The 20033-nt window shown below is 41.1% G+C and overlaps 1 long non-coding RNA gene and 1 pseudogene across 2 annotated transcripts in view; both read left to right on the top strand.

Annotated features, from left to right (window-relative positions):
- LOC122234348 overlaps positions 1 to 16136 on the top strand; it is a 39313-nt gene extending 23177 nt beyond the window's left edge. The window contains exons 1-5 of one of the 2 annotated variants that reach the window (XR_006212118.1): positions 2736 to 2823; positions 7824 to 7872; positions 13253 to 13390; positions 15433 to 15577; positions 15916 to 16136. This is a non-coding gene — a long non-coding RNA (uncharacterized LOC122234348). Of the gene's footprint in view, positions 1 to 2735; positions 2824 to 7823; positions 7873 to 13252; positions 13391 to 15432; positions 15578 to 15915 lie in introns of those variants that run through there. The other variant, XR_006212117.1, reaches the window with a different exon arrangement.
- On the top strand, positions 13278 to 13376 carry LOC122234462 (annotated as a pseudogene).
- Positions 16137 to 20033: the final 3897 nt, after the last annotated feature.

The following is a 20033-nucleotide window of genomic DNA, read 5'->3' as shown; positions in this document are numbered from 1 at the left end:
CGAGGACAAACTTTTAGATAGACTCAGACTTGGAGAGAAACTTTAGTGGTGTATTCATGTGCAAATTATCCTCTGATACTCAGCTTCATTTACGTTCTGGTTAATGAATGCAGACTCGATCACTTGGATCAATTCGGGGGATAAAATGTCAGCAGGGTCTTCAGTTCTTGCTCTCAAGTCAATCATATTTACTGCATGCCTATTTTTTGATTAAATTTATTTTTAGGACAATTTTAGCAATAGAGAAAAATTGTGAAAGTAGTACAGAGAATCTCCATATAGCCCATACTCCATTTCCTCTCTTAGGAACATCGTATGTTAGTATGGTACATTGGTTACATTAACGGACCAAGATCGATGCATTTTTTATTAACCTAAGTTCATATTTTATTCATACTCCCTTAGTTTTTACCTAATGTCCCTTCCTATTCCAGCATCCCATCCAGGTGACCATGTTACGTTTGGTAGTCCTATGTCCTTAGCCTACTCGTGGCTGTGACAGCTTCTCAGACTTCCCTTGCTTTTGGTAATATTGACAGTTGCTAGGGATACCAGTTAAGTATTTTGTAAAATGTCTCTAAATTGGGATGATCTGACGCTTTTCTTATGATTAGACAGGGTTGTGCAGGTTATGTGGGGAGGAAGTCCACAGAGGTAGGATGCCATTTTCATCACAATATTTCAAGGGTACATACTATAAATATGACTTGTTGATATTGATGTTGATTACCGGCAAAGAAAGTGTTTGGCAGATTTCATCGCTGACAGTTCCTCTACTCTCCACTCCCTTCCCATACTCTCTTCTTTGGGAGGAAGTTACCATGCACTAGGCATTCTAGTGGTGGTGCAGAGAAAATACCAGATGAGCCAGGAGGATCATTTAGTACCAGAAACTGAGGACATGTTCAAAAAACAACAGGATGGAATTATGTCAACTGGATATAGGAGTCAACCTGAAAGATTTCCCAAAGGCCAAAACTGAAATAATTTTAGCAAAAAAAAAGATATTATATTGGATAATAGCCCAAAGTATAAAAGAAATACCCATGTGTCGTATTAATGTACATAAATAATTGAATAAGTACATATGCAAGAAGAAACTTCTTTACTGAAATAACAAGGAATACATGTAGATAATCCCCCTTCCAGAGGATGGAACATGTCCTCATCACTTCAGGTCCACTAAATGTGGGTTGGTCTCAGTAACTTGCTTTCAAAGAATAGGGAAGAGGGTAAGAATAATAACTTTAGACTAGAGAAACCTGCCAAACCCTGCCTTAGCCACGTGGTGAAGGCCAGTATCATTCATGATGTCATATCGACATCATGTACCCCCCCCCCCGATATGAAGTGATAAGGGAAGATAGGACACTTCACCTCTGTGATAATCTTCCCTAAAGCCTGTGACCCCAGGCTAATCTTGAGAAGACATCAGACTGCCCCAGACTGGAGGATACTCTACAGGATGCCCAGAAACCCTCCTCAAGACCATGAAGGCAGAAAGAAAGAAAGAGAGAAAGAAAGAGAGAAAGAAGGGAGGGAGGGAGGGAGGAAGGAAGGAAGGAAGGAAGGAAGGGGACCAAGAAGCTGTTGTACATCACCGGAAACTGGGAAGACATGACAATCAAGTCTAATGTGATGTATCCTGTGTTGAATCTTGCAGTGGAAAATGGGCATTAATGGAAAAACTGATGGAATCTGAATAAAGTCATAACTTCAGTTAATAGTAATGTTCCTACATCAGTTTCTTGGTTTTGACAAACGCACTATAGTTATGTAAGATGTTAATGGGGGAAGCGAAGTATCTATATAGTATTGCAATATAAGGAGTTTATATTTTGAAAAAATAGTAGCATTTCTAAATTTAAAATAAATCATCTCTTGAGGAGACGTATTCAGCATATGATAAACAAATGTATGGACTAACTGGAATGACTCCTTGTATCTCTTGTAACAAACAGGGTAAGTCACAGGTAGCTGAAATATTTCTGACCTTCAAATTTAAGGAAACCATAAAAAGATTCAAGATTCTATCATCTTTACATGAACCAGGTAATCAAGCACAATTTTTTTTATTTAGAGCAGATGGATATTCCATATTTCTTCCCTGAAATTCTTAACTTTGCAAGCAAGGCTGTTCTTGCATTTAATTAAAATTTTAAAAAAAAGGCTTCGAATGTACGATACCCACTGAATATTGGTGGCTCCCCCAGTCACATTGCTTGGAATATGAAAAGAGATATTTTTACCATGGTAGGTGGCTTACTCTGAAGACATCGCAACTGGAAATATGGTCCCAAAATCTGCAGAACATGGTGCCTTTTGGGGATAACTCATAAAGTGTATGCAGGGATTGTAATGGTCACATAATTCCTAGCCTCCCACTTGATGCTTGCAGACATAATACCACATATTAACACCAATTAAATTATATTTAGAAATATGTATTATGTCTTGTAGATGCACAGAAGCCACAAGAGAGTATAGTGAACTATAGGAAGGTGTGATATGTATCAAAAGGAGAATGGCAGTTAATTTCTTTGTGTTTTTAGGATCTAAGTAATAGTTCTGATAAGTGGCAGGCAGAGTATGTAATTTTGATCTTACTGGTCCTATGTAGTGGACTTGGTGATTATGTAAGCCCATGAATTTCTTACATTTTATAAAAACAGTATTTTATTTAGAAAATGAGAATATATTTTTATTTTTTCTTTCTCATGTCCTTATTCCAGGATTTGGAATACCTTTGATCTAGTAGAACATGTGGAGTGTTGAATCAAGAACGCTCTGTAGCAGAGACCAGAGATCGAAACCTTGTACTTGGTTAGTGAACCCAATCCACTAATTATTACAGAAACTACTTGATTTTGAACAGTATGAGTTTTACTTTCTCTGTTGCCACTTAAATATACAGAAGGATGTCGTGATGTACATTCATTTTTTTTCCTTCTTAAATGAACTCCTTTCAGATAAAAGAACAGTGGAGAAGAAAACACTGTTCAGGATAAGTTGAGGATTAAGAAAACAACATTGCTGCGCCCTCTTGCATATAATCAATTTTTCTACTAAAGGGTAAATTTGACATTCTTCCAACTACCACTGAAACTGTCAGAAAACCCTTAAAAATAGCATTTAAAAAAATCAATAGTGCCCCTTCACATCTTTTAAATTGGTCACTTGATTGCCTAGTTCCCTGAAACACTTTGGAATCCACTTGAGTATAGATGGCTTAAGCCAGTCATCATGAAAGCCATTAAAGAGAGACACCAAATTTAGACCACAAGGTAGCGTCAAAACATATTAACATGTGTCCTCAGATGTTGCTTGTAAACACTGCCGTGATTTCTTGAATATACCCCTCTCCTGAGTCAGTATCAATCGTTATAATTGATACATGCATTTTTGGTTTGATTTAAAAATGTAATCCAAATTTGGAAGCCTGGGTTTCTTTTATAGGGTGGTATACGACAATCCAAGGAAACACCAAGTGTGATTTCCAATCAATGGTGGTGTGTAAGTAAATGTAGGACTCTCCTGAGGTTGGGAGCTCTGAGAAGGTCCTGATAGGCACTGCCATCCTTGTCTTTCCCTCCGCACTCCATTCTCCACACGCCCCACATCCTCAAGGCAACAGAAAGGTTGGATGCACAGAGTGGCCATTTGACTGTGTCTGTGTCCGCCCTGCTGTAATGGCAGCCAGATTTATGAATGAGAACTATTGTGTCTGCTTGTGCCCGCAGTACAAGGGCTAATGAGTCCAGATGAAAGCAATGATGGAATGAGTTGGCCAAGAAGTGACGGCCAGATGACATGGATTCTTAAAAATAGGATTTGGGGTGGCAGGGTGGCTCAGTTGGTTAAGCGTCTGGCTCTTGATTTCGGCCCAGGTCAGGATCTCATGGTGGGTGAGATTGAGTCATCACAGAGCCTGCTTGGGATTCTTTCTTTCTCCCTCTCTCTCTCTGCCCTTCCCCTGCTCGCTCTCTCTCTCTCTCTCTCTCTCTCTCTCTCTCTCTCTCAAAATAAATAAACTTAAGAAAATAGAATTTTAATTTTAGAATTGTTTGATATGCATATCAGTTGATTGTTTACAAAATGCTGAATTACTTTTCAAATCACCTGTGTGCCTGTTCTAAATGTAAGGTGTAACACAAGCAACAGAAGGCAGGTGAAGATGCCCATGAATGCCGCTGGATGCATGACCCTGACCGTGCCTAATGCTAGGGCTGACCTGGCATGTGCAGTTAATGGAGCTAATGTATGTTATAGGCTTGATCTGTGTCTTTGTAAAATTTATACATTAAAGTCCTGACCCGCAGTACTTTAGAACCGGACAGTATTTGGGGATAGGGTTTTTCAAGAGGTAATTATGTTAAAATGAGGTCATTAGGGTGGACCCTGACCCAATGTGGCTGGTGTCCATGTAAGAAGAGGAGATTAGGACACAGGGACATAGGGAAAAGACAGTCATGTAGCTCTTCAAGCCTCAGAAGAAACTCTGCTGGCACCTTGGTCTTAGACTTCCTATTTGTTTGTATGTTTGTTGAATAAGCCAATTTGAGACTGGTTGTCAGTCGGAACTCACTGATTGCTAAAATATTAATGCTGTGTACTTCATTTTTTCTTATTGGCCCATGCTGTTGTTTTTCTTCAAGAATATGGTGGTTCCTTGTTGGCCTTTTGTGTCTAACATCATAGAAAATCCAATGGGAAGTTCTGTGTGCTTGTATTTTCCAGAGCTTCATTTTAGGCTGAACCAGTAGAGGGCAGTCTCGGTGCTGAGGCACCCTCTTCCAGAGCGGGAGGGCTCACTGCGGAGGGGCATACCCACCCTAGTGTCCCAGTTCTCTCTTCAGACAGCGTGTGTTAGCACTTAGAGCAAAACTTTGTAGAGCTTGGCCTGGCTGGCTGCCTTTGCGGTGCGTGAAGTTGGAGGAGGTGTATGGGACCCGGAGGATTGCATTTTTAACAGCGCTTTGATTATTCTCTGTTGTTTGAGCTCTGTCTCTTGTTCCTATCTCCCACATATCTGCCAGCTCCCCTTCTGGATATTTCTGGGACGCTGCTTGCAGGGCAGGCTGATTCTCTCTTCTCCTCTGGTCCTCCCTGTGGTTGTGACATCCTCTACTCTTGTACCAAATTTCTGTCCGTTTTCAGTTTTCTGGGAAAATATTTAAAATCTGTTATCTAGGGATGACTCATTCCATTCTCCCATCTGTTACTAGTATGTCCTAGGACACAAATGTTAAGAGGCATCATTTATTTTATTTTATTTTGTTTTGTTTTGTTTTGTTTTACTTTATTTTATTTTATTTTACTTTATTTTATTTTATTTATTTTAAGAGAGAGAACAAGCAAGCAGGCAATGGGCAGAGAGAGAGGCAAAGAGAGAATCCCAAGCAGGGTCCCTGCTGTCAGTGCAGAGCCCAGTGTGGGACTCAGTCTCACTAACCATGAGATTGTGATCTGAATCGAAATCAGGAGTCAAGCACTTAATGGACTGAACCACCCAGATGCCCAAGAGGCATCTTTTATAGCCACTGCCAAGGAGGAAGGATTAATACTAGAGGGTCCTATCCGAGAGACCCTCTGCCCCCAAAGAGGGGGCTGGCACCAATCAGACACAGATGAAATCTTTGACCGTGTCAGTCAACTGAGACCTCTTCTGTCTCTGTATCCTGTCCCTACTCTACTTCAAAACCAGAAGAGCCATTGGTAGCCCGGCAAGATAATGGAGAGGGGAGAGAGGAGGACAAGAATATGGTGGGGAAACAAACAATGGTCTCCATTTTCCATCATAGATGTTCAGCCTGTGGGAGGCTGGACCTGAGTGGGGGAGGAGCTCCAACCTTGGACAGAGTTTCAAGGTTTGCTCTCACTAGGACCAGACGTTTTAATTGCTAACATTAGACTGCTTATAATTTGACTTATGAGGGGTTTTTGTTATCTTAGGAGTGACTGGAAAAAATGAGACCCTCTCTGCTGTTCACATAGCACAAATGGGGAGTTAAAACCACAGCGGATTGAAAAGGACGATGACCAATTCTTCACTGACTTTTAAAAGATACGTCAAGAACGTTTTCCTTTTTGGAAATGTGTTAGGATGACAGCTTATGGGCGGATTGGCTCTTAATTTTGCTCCTTAAAAGAAACTTGAAGCTGCCTGGGTAGCTCGGTCGGTTGAGTGTCCAATGCTTGATTTCAGCTCAGGTCTCGGTGTCGTGGGATCAAGCCCTCTTTGGGGTTCCATGCTCAGCATGGGGCCTGCTTGGGATTCTCTCTCTCCCTCTCTCTCTGCTCTTCCCCCTCACTCATGCATGCCTTCTCTCTCTCTAAAATAAAAAAGAAGAAAAAGAAACTTTCACATACTTTCATATGGTCTGCAGTGTAACGGTTCTCCAAGATAAGTGCATCATTTTTTTCCTTGTAATGTTTTCTCCATGTGATAATCTGATGGTGCTCATGTGCATGTTCACACTATCAGGGGACAAAAATACCAATTCATAGTCTAAAAACCAAAAATGAACATAATTTCAATATTACTATCAAGTTGAACATTCTAGGATGATTTTTTGTTGTTTGCACATAGAGGCTGTGTGTGCCCTTGTCTGACAAGTTAAGTTGATTCTGATTAATTTTCTCTTAGAATGTGGATGAGGGCAGCCGTCCCAGGGTCCTGCTCATGCGCTTCCTGTCTTTTTTTTTTTCTTCAAGATTTTATTATTAACGTGCAGTCAAATTATATGGATGAGAAGCAATGCTGCGCTTTGCGCCCACCTCAAAGGTGTGATTTTTTTAAATCAATTTTACGGAGGCATAACTTACATCCCAATAAAATGTACTCATTTTAAATGTATAGTTCAATGAGTTTTGACAAATGCAGACACACATGCAACAATCACCACTTCTGAGGCAGAGTCTTTTTATCATCCCCCAAAGTTCACTCGGCCCATTTGCAGTCCGTCCCCTCTAACCCCCAGGAGTAGGCAAAACCTGATTTGCTTTCTGCCACTATAGGTTAGTGTTGCCTCTTCTAGAATATCAAAGAAACTGAATTATACTTTCTGTGTGTCAGGCTTTTTTTTTTTTTTTTTTTTGCCCAGCATGTTTTCAAGATTCATCCGTATTCTGATGTTCATCAGCGATTCATTTCTTTTTGTTGATGAGCGGTGATTACATTCCCCTCCCTAACTTTCTGTGGTTAGCAGTAACCTGCGCTTACAGCACCTGCAAGAATGAGTCCGGGGGTGGGGGTGAATTTTATCCCCAAACATGTCATTTGTATATTGTGCAACCTTGAGCCAGTCCCGCCTAAGCCAGCCTTTTCATGCTCGATGTGGGTGATGATGGCACGTTGCTTTGTAAGCCCAAGAAAGGTCTACGTAAGAGACGCGGGAAGTCAAGGGTTGGTAGTGCCTTTGCCAGCATGAAGATGTGGAAAGCCGTGTGTGGCATAATAACTCTCCTCATGATCCCAAACAGCGGTGTTTGGAGCCTGATCCAGGAAGCTGCCACTGCCGTATTCTGTCATTCCCCTCTGTGTCCTTATGTGTGGGAAGATACTATTTCCCACCTCCATTGCTGTGAAAAATGATGATCCTCTCACATACAAAGGGTTGTATTTGCAAACAGGAACTGAGAAGCAGGAGTAGAAGGCTTCTTTGGGAAATGTACTTTTATTCCTAAGGAAGTATAAACTCATATTTATGTAAGGTAAAAATTAATAAATGGAGAAACAAATAATATAGTACAGGGATGTCTGCAGTCTAGAAGCACACCTTTTTCAGATGGTTCTAATTGCTCTTAAAATATTATTCTTCCAGGTGCAGAGCACTATTTGCTTTTCTGTGCTCCATACCCGTCACCGTCAAGGTAAGAGGGATGAAATGCTGCGTGTTTGCGCACTGTGCCTGGTTCATGAGTGATGCTTTAGGCTGCAAGGTAGTGTTTTATGTCAGTCTCAGACTGTTGATGACCAGAGATGTCACCCAACTGGCCCATGCGGTTCATATGAGTTCAAGATGCCCTCAGCAATAACCACCAGGGAACTTTGAAAAAAATGTTTAAAAGGTTCATTACTTACACGTCCTGGAAATTACATGACATGCCTAGGGCCACACAGCAAGGTCACAGCAGGAGGCGGGGAGAAGCACATGGGCCCAGTGTCCTGCTTCTCTTGGGGTCACGGTAGGGGCTTCACATCCTTAATTCCAACAAAGGTTCATTTGAACCCACGGAAAGCAGAATCTGAGAGTCAGGGACAACTTTTCTACTCATGTGCTTTGGGAAGGTCCTGCTCTCACCCTCCGCTGCTTGTGCAGGCCCTCGTCACACAACACATGAGGTGTCCTCCTGGCCCTCCCCCTTCTGCAGTTCCCTGACCACTGTAGATCCCCAGAAGTCTGTCTGCACGGTGATGTCATGAAACACCATCCCAGTGGTACCTGGGGACTTACGTGGAGGCAGCCGGGGTCCTGCTTAATGGGCTTCCTCCTGTCTTGCCTCCTCGGGACCAATCCATCCTCCTCTCAGGAAGGAAATCTTTCATTCATCATCTTCACAGGAACAGTATGACAACAAGACTAATTTTACGTGTCAGTTTGGGCTAAGTGATACCCAGGTAGCTGGTAAAACATTATTTCTGGGTGTGTCTGTGAGTGTGTTTCTGGAAGAGATCAGCATTTGGACCTGTAGACAGAATAAAAAAGATTGCCATCACCAATATGGATGGGCATCACCCAGTCCATTGAGGACCCAATAGACCAAAAAGGTAGAAGAAGGACAGATTCGCTCTCAGTACTTGAGCTGGGATATCCCTCTTCTCCTGCCCTTGGGCATTAGTGCCCCTGGTTCCCATATCTGCAGACTTGGGCTGGGACCATTGGATCTACTGGTCCTCATGCCTTTGGGTTGGACCAAACACCGTTGGCTTTCCTGAGTTTCTAGCTTGCACATGGCAGATCATGGGACTTCTCAAACTTTGTAATCACATGAGCAAATAGCTCATAATAAATATTCTGTATATCTGTAAGTTCTTGGTTAGGTTTGTCTGGAGAACCTGAATAATACCTAAAAGTGGTTTTAGAGAAAGGGAAATTTTTTTTTAGGTTTATTTATTTATTTTGAAAGAGAGTACAGTTGGGGGAAGAGGCAGAGAGAGGGAGAGAGAGAATCCCAAGGAGGCTCTGCATTGACAGATGAGGGGCTTGAACTCATGAACCATGAGATCATGACCTGAGCTGAAATCAAGAGTCCGTGACTAAACCGACTGAGCCCCCCCAGGCACTCCGAAGAAGTAAAATTTAGGGCTGAGTTTTCTGAATTGGTTCTGGGGTTTCTGGAGTTGGCTCTCTAATCTAATTAGATTTAGAGATGCTAATGATTCTGTTTGCAGCAGTAAAGAGAGCTCTGGTCGTCCATGGTGTGAGCCCTTGATAGCAATATGCAAAAGACGTGCATTGGATCCTCCTCATCAAGGAGTTAAGAGACTCTGTATGTAATACTTGGAAACCTTTTTGGCAAACGGGGGAATATAAATGACATTGGTTCCTTTTTCCTAATGTGGCTGGACAAAGTGGTGAAAGAAATGGATGAGCTCAGAGATTTGATCTGATTTCTCAGCTGAAACACCACATAAATGACCCAAGAGCTTCTATATGTGCCTTGAAGGCGATGCCATACACACAGGGCTGAAATTGCTGCAAATCAAGCACAGGACCCCATCCTGCAACTGGCTGAGTTACAACACAGATTGAACTCCTAGCCTCTCAGGGCGTCTGTTATTAAAGTGAGAGCAATGACTGGGAAAGAATGAGAGCCTGTTATTTGGAATGGGGACATGTGGGAAGATCCTGATGAAGCTGGGGACGCTGAGCCTCTCAATTCTAATGAGTCTTTCATGCCGGTGGAAGGGGCCTCTCCACTCTCAGTGGTATCAGCCTTTCCACCCCCGTCTCTGGGATGGAGACAGGGAAAGTTAAAGTACGACAAAGCAGACTGTTCTTCCTGAGATGCAACTACTTTTCTAGAATAAAGGTCCCGGTATTAGTCCCTTTGGTGGATTTCCAGAATTTTGAAAATCCTGATTTTGTTCCTCATGCCAGTGATCTAATTCTTTTATGGAGAAGAGGAATTTTGAATGTTCTTACCCCACTCTTCTTGCCGATGTCACCTAGGGTCATGTCATGAAGCTATTAAAAGCATGACCGCAGCCCTTTTCTTTGATTTTCTAACAGTTAGGTGTTGTCCAACCATAGGTTACAGCTGTCCATAGTATTCACTTTGCTGAAAAGTGGCAGATGGTTTTGCTTGTGAAAAAGGCAAAAAAAAAAAAAAATTCATAATGTTTCCTTTTTAACAGCAGCATACAATAATCCCCAGCTGTTCAACGTTTGTCACATTTTGCAAAGAACCTATAACCATCAAGTAGGATTTATCTTCTGTATTTTTAGGTGGACATACCTCAATTTGTAGAGGTTTTCTATTTTCCTTTTGGTAATATTTACATAATGCTTTTTAAATTTTTTTAATGTTTATTTTTAAGAGAAAAAGAGACACACACAGAGTTTGAGTGGGGGAGGGGCAGAGAGAGAGAGAGAGAGAGAGAGAGAGAGAGAGAGAGAGAGAGAATATGAAGCAGGCTCCAGACTCTGAGCTGTCAGCACATAGCCTGATGGGGGGCTCAAACCCATGAGCTGTGAGGTCATGACCTGAGCTGAAGTTGGTCGCTTAACCAACTGATCCACCCAGGTGCCCCTATAATGGTTTTTGTTTTTGTTTTTGTTTTTGTTTTATAAATAACTCTAACTGATCTTTTCCTCACTTTAATTTTTTCCTCAAGGGTTAGTGTAGAAATGAATCAAATTCTCACTTAATTCCATGATTTTCGTGACATTTCTGTTATCTCAAGAATGCCTCTTGTCACCATGACCCCTAAAGGGGAAATCTTTCTGTGAATCATATGACTGGAATTAATCTTTTAGCATCTCAAAATAACTCTGAATGTTCCCGTTCATCTTTACTTCAAAATATTGGCTCAGTGTGTGCATGTATATTTATTTATGTGCAAGCCGAGTAAACCTAGCCTTTTTGTGATTTGGAATTTTCATGACTTTTGAATGTTCTTATCATGTGGTCTTGGAACCCAACTGATGGAAGTGAGTTTATTTATAAAGAAAATATTATTTGAAACTGCTTGAAAATAGGCGATACAGAATTGCATAACATTGTGACTTTTCAAGAACCTTTTTCACAAAATATCTGAGAAATATCTCTTTTTTCCGCTGTGTATTCGCTTTCATGGTCTATAAATATTACTAGGAACATGATTTTGGGGAAAAAAACTGTTTTTCATGTAACAGCGTTGAGTGAAACTGATCTTTCTCTACAGTTTAGCCTTGTGGTCCTTTTTGAATTTTCAGTGATTAATAATGTTGAAAAACATCAACATTCGTCTGAAAGTTAAGAACACGTCAGAAGGCCGATAGCCCCTTCAAAGTCCCCTGAGAGGAGGAGAAGAGAGGAGTGATTGAACTGGATGGAGAAACCAGTCTTCAGTAATGGTGATTAGAATGTCTTTTATAGATTTTATGGAAACACATGATTATCTTAGATCGTTTCCAGGGTTTTAAGAGCTGCTTATACAGCTGAAGCATCCAGAAGCTCGGGTGTAGTTGGATGTGGACCCCAGTGTTGTCTTCTCACTGTTAGATAATACGTGATGGAACTGAGGGAGGAAAGAAATGGGGGGATGGGAGAGCTCCTGCTTACCTGGACAGCAGGACATGAGCTTCCCTCTCTCTAGACCTGGAAGATACTTAAAGCAGATTCTCTCACTTGCATGGGTGTTTCCATAACTTCTTCAGAGCTCCCCCACCTGTACGTCTGCTGATTGCACTCAGTGGCAGTTTGGGTGATGTTTTCTGTGATATGATTGCCACTCCTCTCTCCACCTCTAGTTTTCAGGACCTTCAAACCACACAGACTCTCTGCTGGAGTTCTGTCTTCTTTCCAGGTTTAGTTGTTCAGGTGTCAAAATAGGTCCAGGAGGTCCAGGCTGAGTTTTAGTATCTCAAGGGTCGTAAAACATCACCTGCTCTATGTCCCTGCTCAGTAAAAGTCCAGGGCAATTCCTGTTGTTCTGCTTTATTTAAAACTTTATTTTTTATTACTAAAAAAATGTTCGAGGCTCCTGGTTAAGCGTCCAACTTTGGCTCAGGTCATGATCTCGCAGTTTTTGAATTTGAACCCAGGGTCGAGCTCTGTGCTGACATCTCACAGCCTGAAGTCTGCTTCGGATTCTGTGTCTCCCTCCCTCCCTGTCCCTCTCCTACTCACACTCTGTCTCTGTCTCTCTCAAAAATAAACATACGTTAAAAAAAAATGTTCTGTAGACCTCTACGTTTCAATGGCAAGAGTCAGATTCCATTTTACCATTTTCACCCCTTCCAGGAAGCATGAAGCAAGCTTTCCTTTGGGCTCCATTGGAAGCTCACCTTCTACCCTCAAGATTCCTCCCCCTACACGCACACAGAAGCTTACACCAACTCACACACCCTGTCCTCCTGTGTGTTGCGGGGGGTGGGTGTGTGTGGGACAAATGGCACCGGTTTCTCTGAAGAAATCATCTTCATAAAATTCTCTCTACAACTAAAATTCCTGAGGCACCTGGGTGGCTCAGTCAGTTCAGTGTCTAGCTCAAGTCATGATCTCGCCGTTCATGAGTTTGAGCCCTGCGTCAGGCTCTCTGCTGTCAGCGTGGAGCCCGCTTCAGATCCTCTGTCCTCCTCTCTGCATCTCCTCCACACACCTTCCCTCTCTCTCAAAAATAAACATTTAAAAAAATTGAATAAAAAGATAAAACTCCTAACCATTTTCTACCCTCCAGCCAAGTGAATATCAGTTGGTAGCATTTCCTTTTGATATCTACATCGTGATCTGACTCCTAACGCTTCATTACGCTGTATCTTTTATATCTGTGTGTCTCAGCCAAAAATTTCAATGCTCCTTTGCAGGAGCTTAAAGTCAGAATATCTACTTAATTGTATTTATTTGGGCTGGGAAAGATTTCCAAACATGCATGCCCTAGCAGAGCAAAACTGGTCTTGGGTCCATCATTGAATTTGAAAATGTATTTATGAGTTGGGGCCATTAAACCAATCAATCAACTCATCAAAGACTATCTTCCTACACTAACTCCTTCTAAACACAAGTAGCAAATTAAAACTGGTTATTTTCTGTATCTTTTTCACAGTTTAAATCAATAATTTCAAGAGCAGGCTCGCTTTGGCTGCACGTGTACTAAAATTGGAACAATTCAGAAAGATTAGCGTGGCCCCTCAGCAAGGATGATGTGCAGATCCATGGAGAATAATTTCAGGAGCTAAATCAGGTATAAATTTTTACCTATGTTCAAATAAGGAACGTTGTCTTCTTGGCATCTTTTTCATTCCAATCTTATTTTCCGCACTCACCAACAGACCCTCTTCTGGTGCTCTGCCCCAGCTTGGAGGTTGCTAATCACTGGGGTGAGATTCAGAGCAAGACTGAAACCAAATGATCTGCAGTCTCTGTGTACCCTTGAGAATCATTTTCTCCACAGCACCTTCGTGCTTGGTGGAAAAGGCAGACTTCATTAGCGTAAGTCACGAATAACACAACGAAATAGTACTTTCCAGACTTCAATGACACTACAGGATTCAACTAAGAAGCTCGTTTTGTCTGCGATAACTTAAGCCAGGAAAGACTTTCTTATCTATTTGGCCTTTTCCTATTTTCCCCTCAGTCTAAGCTAATTTATCTTAAGGCACTGTCACCAGTGGTCCTCACTCATGTAAGGTAAGTACAGTTGTTCAAATGGGTAAGCTGTGTTGGATACAGTAAAATATCTTCGTAACTCACAAAAAGTCTAGACAAATGAGAAGAGATCTCCCAGATAAGACTTCCAGGAATCACACTGGCTCACTTCTCCCTTAATAAGAGAACCCAATATGTAGCCGTGTCGATTGTCAGTAATGGTTTTCCCTGCCTTATTGCCATCTAGGTACAAGCTCTAATAATATGTTCTTTTTGAGATGTAAGGAGAAATTCTGTGTGGTAACTGTGAAAAGAACAAATACCTTAAATGGGAAAGTTTATATCCTCATTTGGGAAGCGATAACAAATACCAACAAAGAAGATTCAAGACGATCATGGGTACCTTAGTATTCCCTATAGCGCTCGTTATGATGGCAAAGAAATTGATAGCCTAAAAGTCTAGCAGAAGGTTATTGTACAACCACAGCACCAAAATCCTCCGCCACCATGCATTCCCGTCACGATTTTCAAGAATACTTAATAATACGGGAATGTGTCTCGCTGTTTACATGCTGTGCAAGAATGAAGTATATTTGTCCATGTGATGGAAAATTATACAGCCTTAAATATTGTTTCTGAAGATTACTAATAACATGGGGAAATGTTTATGGCCTTAGGTTCACCAAAAAGCATGATGTCCGCTTGTACAAAATGCCAGTAAGTGCATAGAAGAAATCTTATTTTTTTTTTTAGTGCTACTTTTTTTAAAAATTTTGTTTAACATTTATTCATTTTTGAAAGGCAGAGAGAGACAGAGCACGAATGGGGGAGGGGCAGCGAGAGGGAGACACAGAAACAGAAGCAGGCTCCAGGCTCCGAGCCATCAGCACAGAGCCCGACTCGGGGCTCGAACTCACGGACCGCGAGATCATGACCTGAGCCGAAGTCGGCCACTTAACCGACTGAGCCACCCAGGCGCCCCCATAGAAGAAATCTTAAAAAGAAATACATGAGAATGCGAAACCCTGCTTTCACACGAGTGGTCAGGATACATGCATACCTCGCCCCTCTTCTTTAGTATAGCTGAAGGTTTGTACAGGGGAAAAAGTACCACCTTTGTAGTGGAAATACACTTCTAACTTGTATTTCTAAGAATAAATACAAGCACAGTAGAGACTTGAAGTAAAAGGAGGGTTGGGGAGGCTTCCTTGGCTTTGGCATTTAGAAGGTAATTGAAGAACTTAGCCAGAACATTTTCAATGAAGGTGATGGGGGGAGAAGTCACTTGGCCGTAGATTAAAATTTTAAATGGGAAGCTAAATGTGTTAGCGAATTTAAACCCTATTTCCAAACCACTTGGCTATGAAAGGGATGGAAAAAGATAAAGGAGTAGCTCAAGAGGGACATTAGGTTAGGAACGGGCTATATCTATACGTTTAATGGGAGATACCAGAGGATATTTAGGGCTGCATGGGAGTCCGTAGAAAAGCAAACGTTTTGAATATAGGTTAAAAGCCTCAATTTTCTCTGGGAAGGAAGAGAAGTTATCAGCAGAGAAAAGTGGCTGGTGGCAGGTTTTGAGAAGAGGTTAACAAAGAATTAAAGTCGTTGCTGTGGTGTTTTTTTTCCCTGCACCAGTAGTTGACCAGTGGGCATGACAGTATTGCTCAGCCGCGTTAGAGCCCAGATGCCACTGTGTTCCTGGAACGCGTGACGACACCAATCTGCTCAAATGTGTGATTTCATCTAACAGTCTGCGGGGGGCTGGGATGGAGCAGAAGAGGTGAATAACGGGACCGATGCGGAATGGAGAGATTAGAAGTTTGGGTGGGAAAGGGGGACCCAAATTATAACTCCTTTGCAACCTCAGGGACGTGGGGGCTGAGGAGCCTGCGCTGGGAATTAGGGCTTGTAAAGGAGTGGAGGTGTAGCCCCCAGATCAGGAAGCGGACAGGGTCCTCGAGGGCAGCCTGAGGCACCTGTGTCATCTTGTGTCTCTTCCTTGCGGATGGGTCTGGCTCATCATGCTTTCATCAGCAGGGTTTTTATTGTAAACGTGACCTAACCAGGGAATATTTTCCAGGCTCACTTTCTTGTATTTATTTTTCTTTAATTGCACAGAGTGTTGTGAATAGTCACAGAAGCAACAGCGAATAGAGTCTGTCACAGAGAAATGAGCAGTCCTTGGCCACAGCACATAAAGCTGCTCCGTGGAGCTGGGGAGCGTGCCCTGTGGTCTGTGCAGGTAAAGGGGGCTTCCAGAAAGAAAGAGCACCCCGAGGCTCTTCCTAGGCAGCTAAACTCTCCTTGCGGGAGTATCATCCCTGATAATCAGATTTTGTGTCACCCGTGAGCTAAATTATGTGTGAAGGCTGAAAGTTGAAAATTCCCTCTCTCATTGGAGGAAATAAGATAGAAGGTTAGTGTCTTTTTAAAAAAAAATTGTAAATATGTATAAATATATATATATGTATATATTTTTCTCATTAGTGTGATAACAAAAATTCACATACACTGTCATTTTGTACGTTTCGATTGCATTAGAGATCAGACATGATTTTTCTTCTGTGCCATCAAGAACATTATTTTTAATCATTGCTGCCACAGCATGTCTGAGGCTGTCTGGTTCTTTTTAATCACATAATCAAAGGAATGTAGTGGGTTCATCATGAGCATCTATAAGGCAGTGTCCACATAGACTTTGGGATAGTTTATGGCCTCAAAGTAGGAGAGGGACTAATATAGCCTATATAATGATTAATATTATAGATCAGTCCTTCCATATCTACTTCAGGGCTCCTTTGCTTTTATTCCGTGTAATAATTAATAATAGGCCCCGTGGGCTTTAAACATTAGCCATGTCCTGTGAATAAATAATAAATGTATCATAAACAAGCAGGGAGAAAAGGAATTACCGTGCACACTTTAACATACTCAATTCAGTATCTGTACTGAATTTCCCATAAATGGGTAGAATGCGTCTTAGAAAATACCCCTAAAATCAAGTACTTATTAAGACAGGTTCACACTGATGATGGTACAGATATTGAGCATGTAATCTGTGCCTCGTACTATTGCAGGTGCTCTCTCTGTATTATCTCACTTAATCTTTGGCTCAGTCCCATCAGATAAATATTACTCTTGTCACAATTGTAAAGGAAAATAACCTGAGAGGTAAACTCCCATGCTAGAGATTATATACCCACCACCACCTGACCATCCCTGCCCTCTACAAGACTCTAGATGCCATTATTTGTTATACTTAGGATAAGGTAGAGTTCTTAACTTTGTTGGTTTCCAAGAACGATCAGATTTTTTGCCCCATTTATCTAGTGGGATTCGTTATTGTTGCTTTCCAACACTGTGTCATTACACTGATCTTCTTTTATATCTAGGGGTAGACTGTTTTAAAAGCTGAATTGATGCAGGCAGTAAAATCTAATGACCGTGTGTCAGCGTCATTAGTGGAATGACGAAGTTAACCTGATGCGTCTCTTAATATAGAACAAGAGTCTGTACCAAAATTTGTTAATGCAAAATATTAAAAATCCTAACCATTAATACATTCTAACATTGACCGTAAAATGGTATGGCATCGTGTTTGGTTCTGGTTTTTCCTATTTGAAACATCTTGTCTTTGAAGGTTCCTTGAATTTTAAGGTACACCAATATAATGAAATGCAAACATCATTTTCCATGCACCATTGAACCTAGCAGTTGGAATTTTTAAAATGCATTTGTAAGGAGAAACTTAAAGAAGGATGTGTTTTCGTTTATTTTTATTAAAATTCTGCATGCTTACCTAAGTGAGTCTCCTGAGCAGCGCATGGCAACTACATAGCAACGTAGGCTTTAAAGAAGTTTTGCAAGTTCAAATTAAATACCATTTCACACAGGCTAATGGAGTTTTTAGCAAAATTCTCCAGTGGTGGGGGGAGAAAGGCAATAAAGTTGTTTAAACTGGAGAATAGCTGATTGGACCTTGAAAGTCAGAACTGGCCCATTATTGGAAAACATTGAATGACTTTTCCTGTCAAATTTTCTGAATTACCCCGGACCCTTTCCTGACCTAACCCAGCACGTATGTGTTTCTGTTAGCAGCTCCCCCCACCAGGATTCCCCAGTACAGCTAACTAGTCTGCATTTATCCTAAGAGGGGAAAAGCTGTCTAAAAAGGAGACTTTTCTCCAGAGTCATTTCAATAGGGCCATGACTTTCTGTGTGGTCTCATCTGCTCATCTCGTCTCATCCAAAAATACAGCCATCCCTTAACTCTCTGTGACCCAATGGTTACTCTCACAGTGGTACTTTTCCTTGATATGGTAGAGTTCAAGCGATCTTTCAGGAGACATCTAGATGTTCGATATCTCCTGTGTCCTTGCCCATGCTTCCTGAGCGAATTGATTACTGCAAAGGCTTCTCAGTTCTGCTTCCTGACTACACCACTAGCCGGGTATTCAAGTGACCGAGGTTTAGATTCTAGATCTGTCGCTGTCACTTGTAGGATTTGGAGTAAATCACTTAATTTCCGTGAACTTCGTTGCTCAGATCAAAGTAGTGTATAATTAAGAATGATTGTGAGGATTACAACAGATATTGTGAGTGAAGTTTATTTGTTGAGACATTGTAATATAATTACATATAATTAGGGAGGCTATAAAATAAACCCAAATGTGAAAGGGTGGAAACGCGAAGTGGCGGTAATGGGAGAAACATATTGAGAGGAAAAGAAATTGACAAGGTAAAAGTGAAAAACAATGAGGTCTGTCATAAGGCTGTTGTAACCAATCCTATTTTTTAAAATAATGTGTTGTGCCATAGTTTGCTTTCATTGCAGAATGAAAATTCAGAATTAGAATATTATGCTGTATAAGCTTTGGCACCCTGGAATCGATATGTCTTTCACCTTCAAGTCAGTGAGAATTTATTCTTGAGAGCAGTCCATACTTAGCAGAAATAAAATTACAGACCTACCCCCCAGTGAAAACATTAAAAAATGTAATAGCTGTAATTCTCATGATAATGATGAAGCCTCACAAGTATGGGCAAGAAATACTAGTCAAGAAATTACTCTGTCGGACGTTCTAACCATTGTACATGCATCGCCTCGTTTAATCATGATACCAACTTTACGGTGTTGGTCATGTCAATAGCACCACGACACAACTGGAGCTCATTGACTGTACATGACTCGTCCACAGTCACAAGACAAATACGTAGCAAAACCAGGATGGGAACCTCCCTCCTTAGCTGCACAGTACATGTCAGCAGTCACTAGAAGGGCTCCCTCCCTCTTTCCCCTTCTGGCCACTGGTGTGCAAGGACAGAGTTGGCTCTAGCGTCTTGCAAGGCTCCATTGTTAAGTCGTGAGCAATTTTGTGAGATCGTTGTTAAACACAGTTCCTCTTAAACTGACCACAGTGGAAACATTTATAGCACAGAAATTGGCAAATATTACAGGTCAAAGACACCCCCCTCCCAGCCACCAGAGCCAGGTGTTAAACATTTACCATCATACCACTGAATTAAAGTTGGAGATGCTCTTCTAGCTTCCATTTATGGCTAATTTTAAATGCCTTTTAAATTCCCTCAAAAGCAAAAGGGAAAACGAATCAAAATGAACCATAAAATAACAGTCAGATTTCCATCAGGCAGTTTGTGTTACACCATGTTGATGTTTGATATCCTTTGTAAAAATAGGGCAATTTTTAATGTTGAAAGTTAAAGAGTTTCATCTTCGGGAATTTTCTCTCAGTAGAACTGATTACTTCCAATGAATGGGACTATTCCTACTTTGTGTGTAGAAAGAGATGTAGTACTTTACTTTTACAGTATTGTAAAGAAAGAAAAAGGTTTTATCACAAAAGTTACTGAATGCTATATGAATAGGAAATGCATTGATTAAATTTTCTCTCGTGCACAATGAATGTCTCATCCCTAGATGTTTTCATCCACCCCAGGTAAATGCCAGCATATCCAAAACCAATTCAAAATGATGTCTGTTTTTCCTTCTAAGTTAAACAAATATTTACAATTGAAAGTAGCACAATGATTTTACTTTCGGCTAAAATTATTCTCTTTATGGATTAGATTTATCACAAACATAAGGTGATTTGTAACTGATTTAAGTAAATCTAAAATACAAGTTCTATGCGTTTATTAATCTACCTTCATGATTTTAACTTTATTGATTTAATAAATGTGCAAATAGAATGATTCTGGAGGAATTTTAACTAGAG

Source organism: Panthera tigris, chromosome E2 (genome assembly GCF_018350195.1).
Source record: "Panthera tigris isolate Pti1 chromosome E2, P.tigris_Pti1_mat1.1, whole genome shotgun sequence".
Taxonomy (NCBI): domain Eukaryota; kingdom Metazoa; phylum Chordata; class Mammalia; order Carnivora; family Felidae; genus Panthera; species Panthera tigris.
Note: the sequence above shows the minus strand (reverse complement) of the source record. Positions and strands in the feature narration are given on the sequence as shown.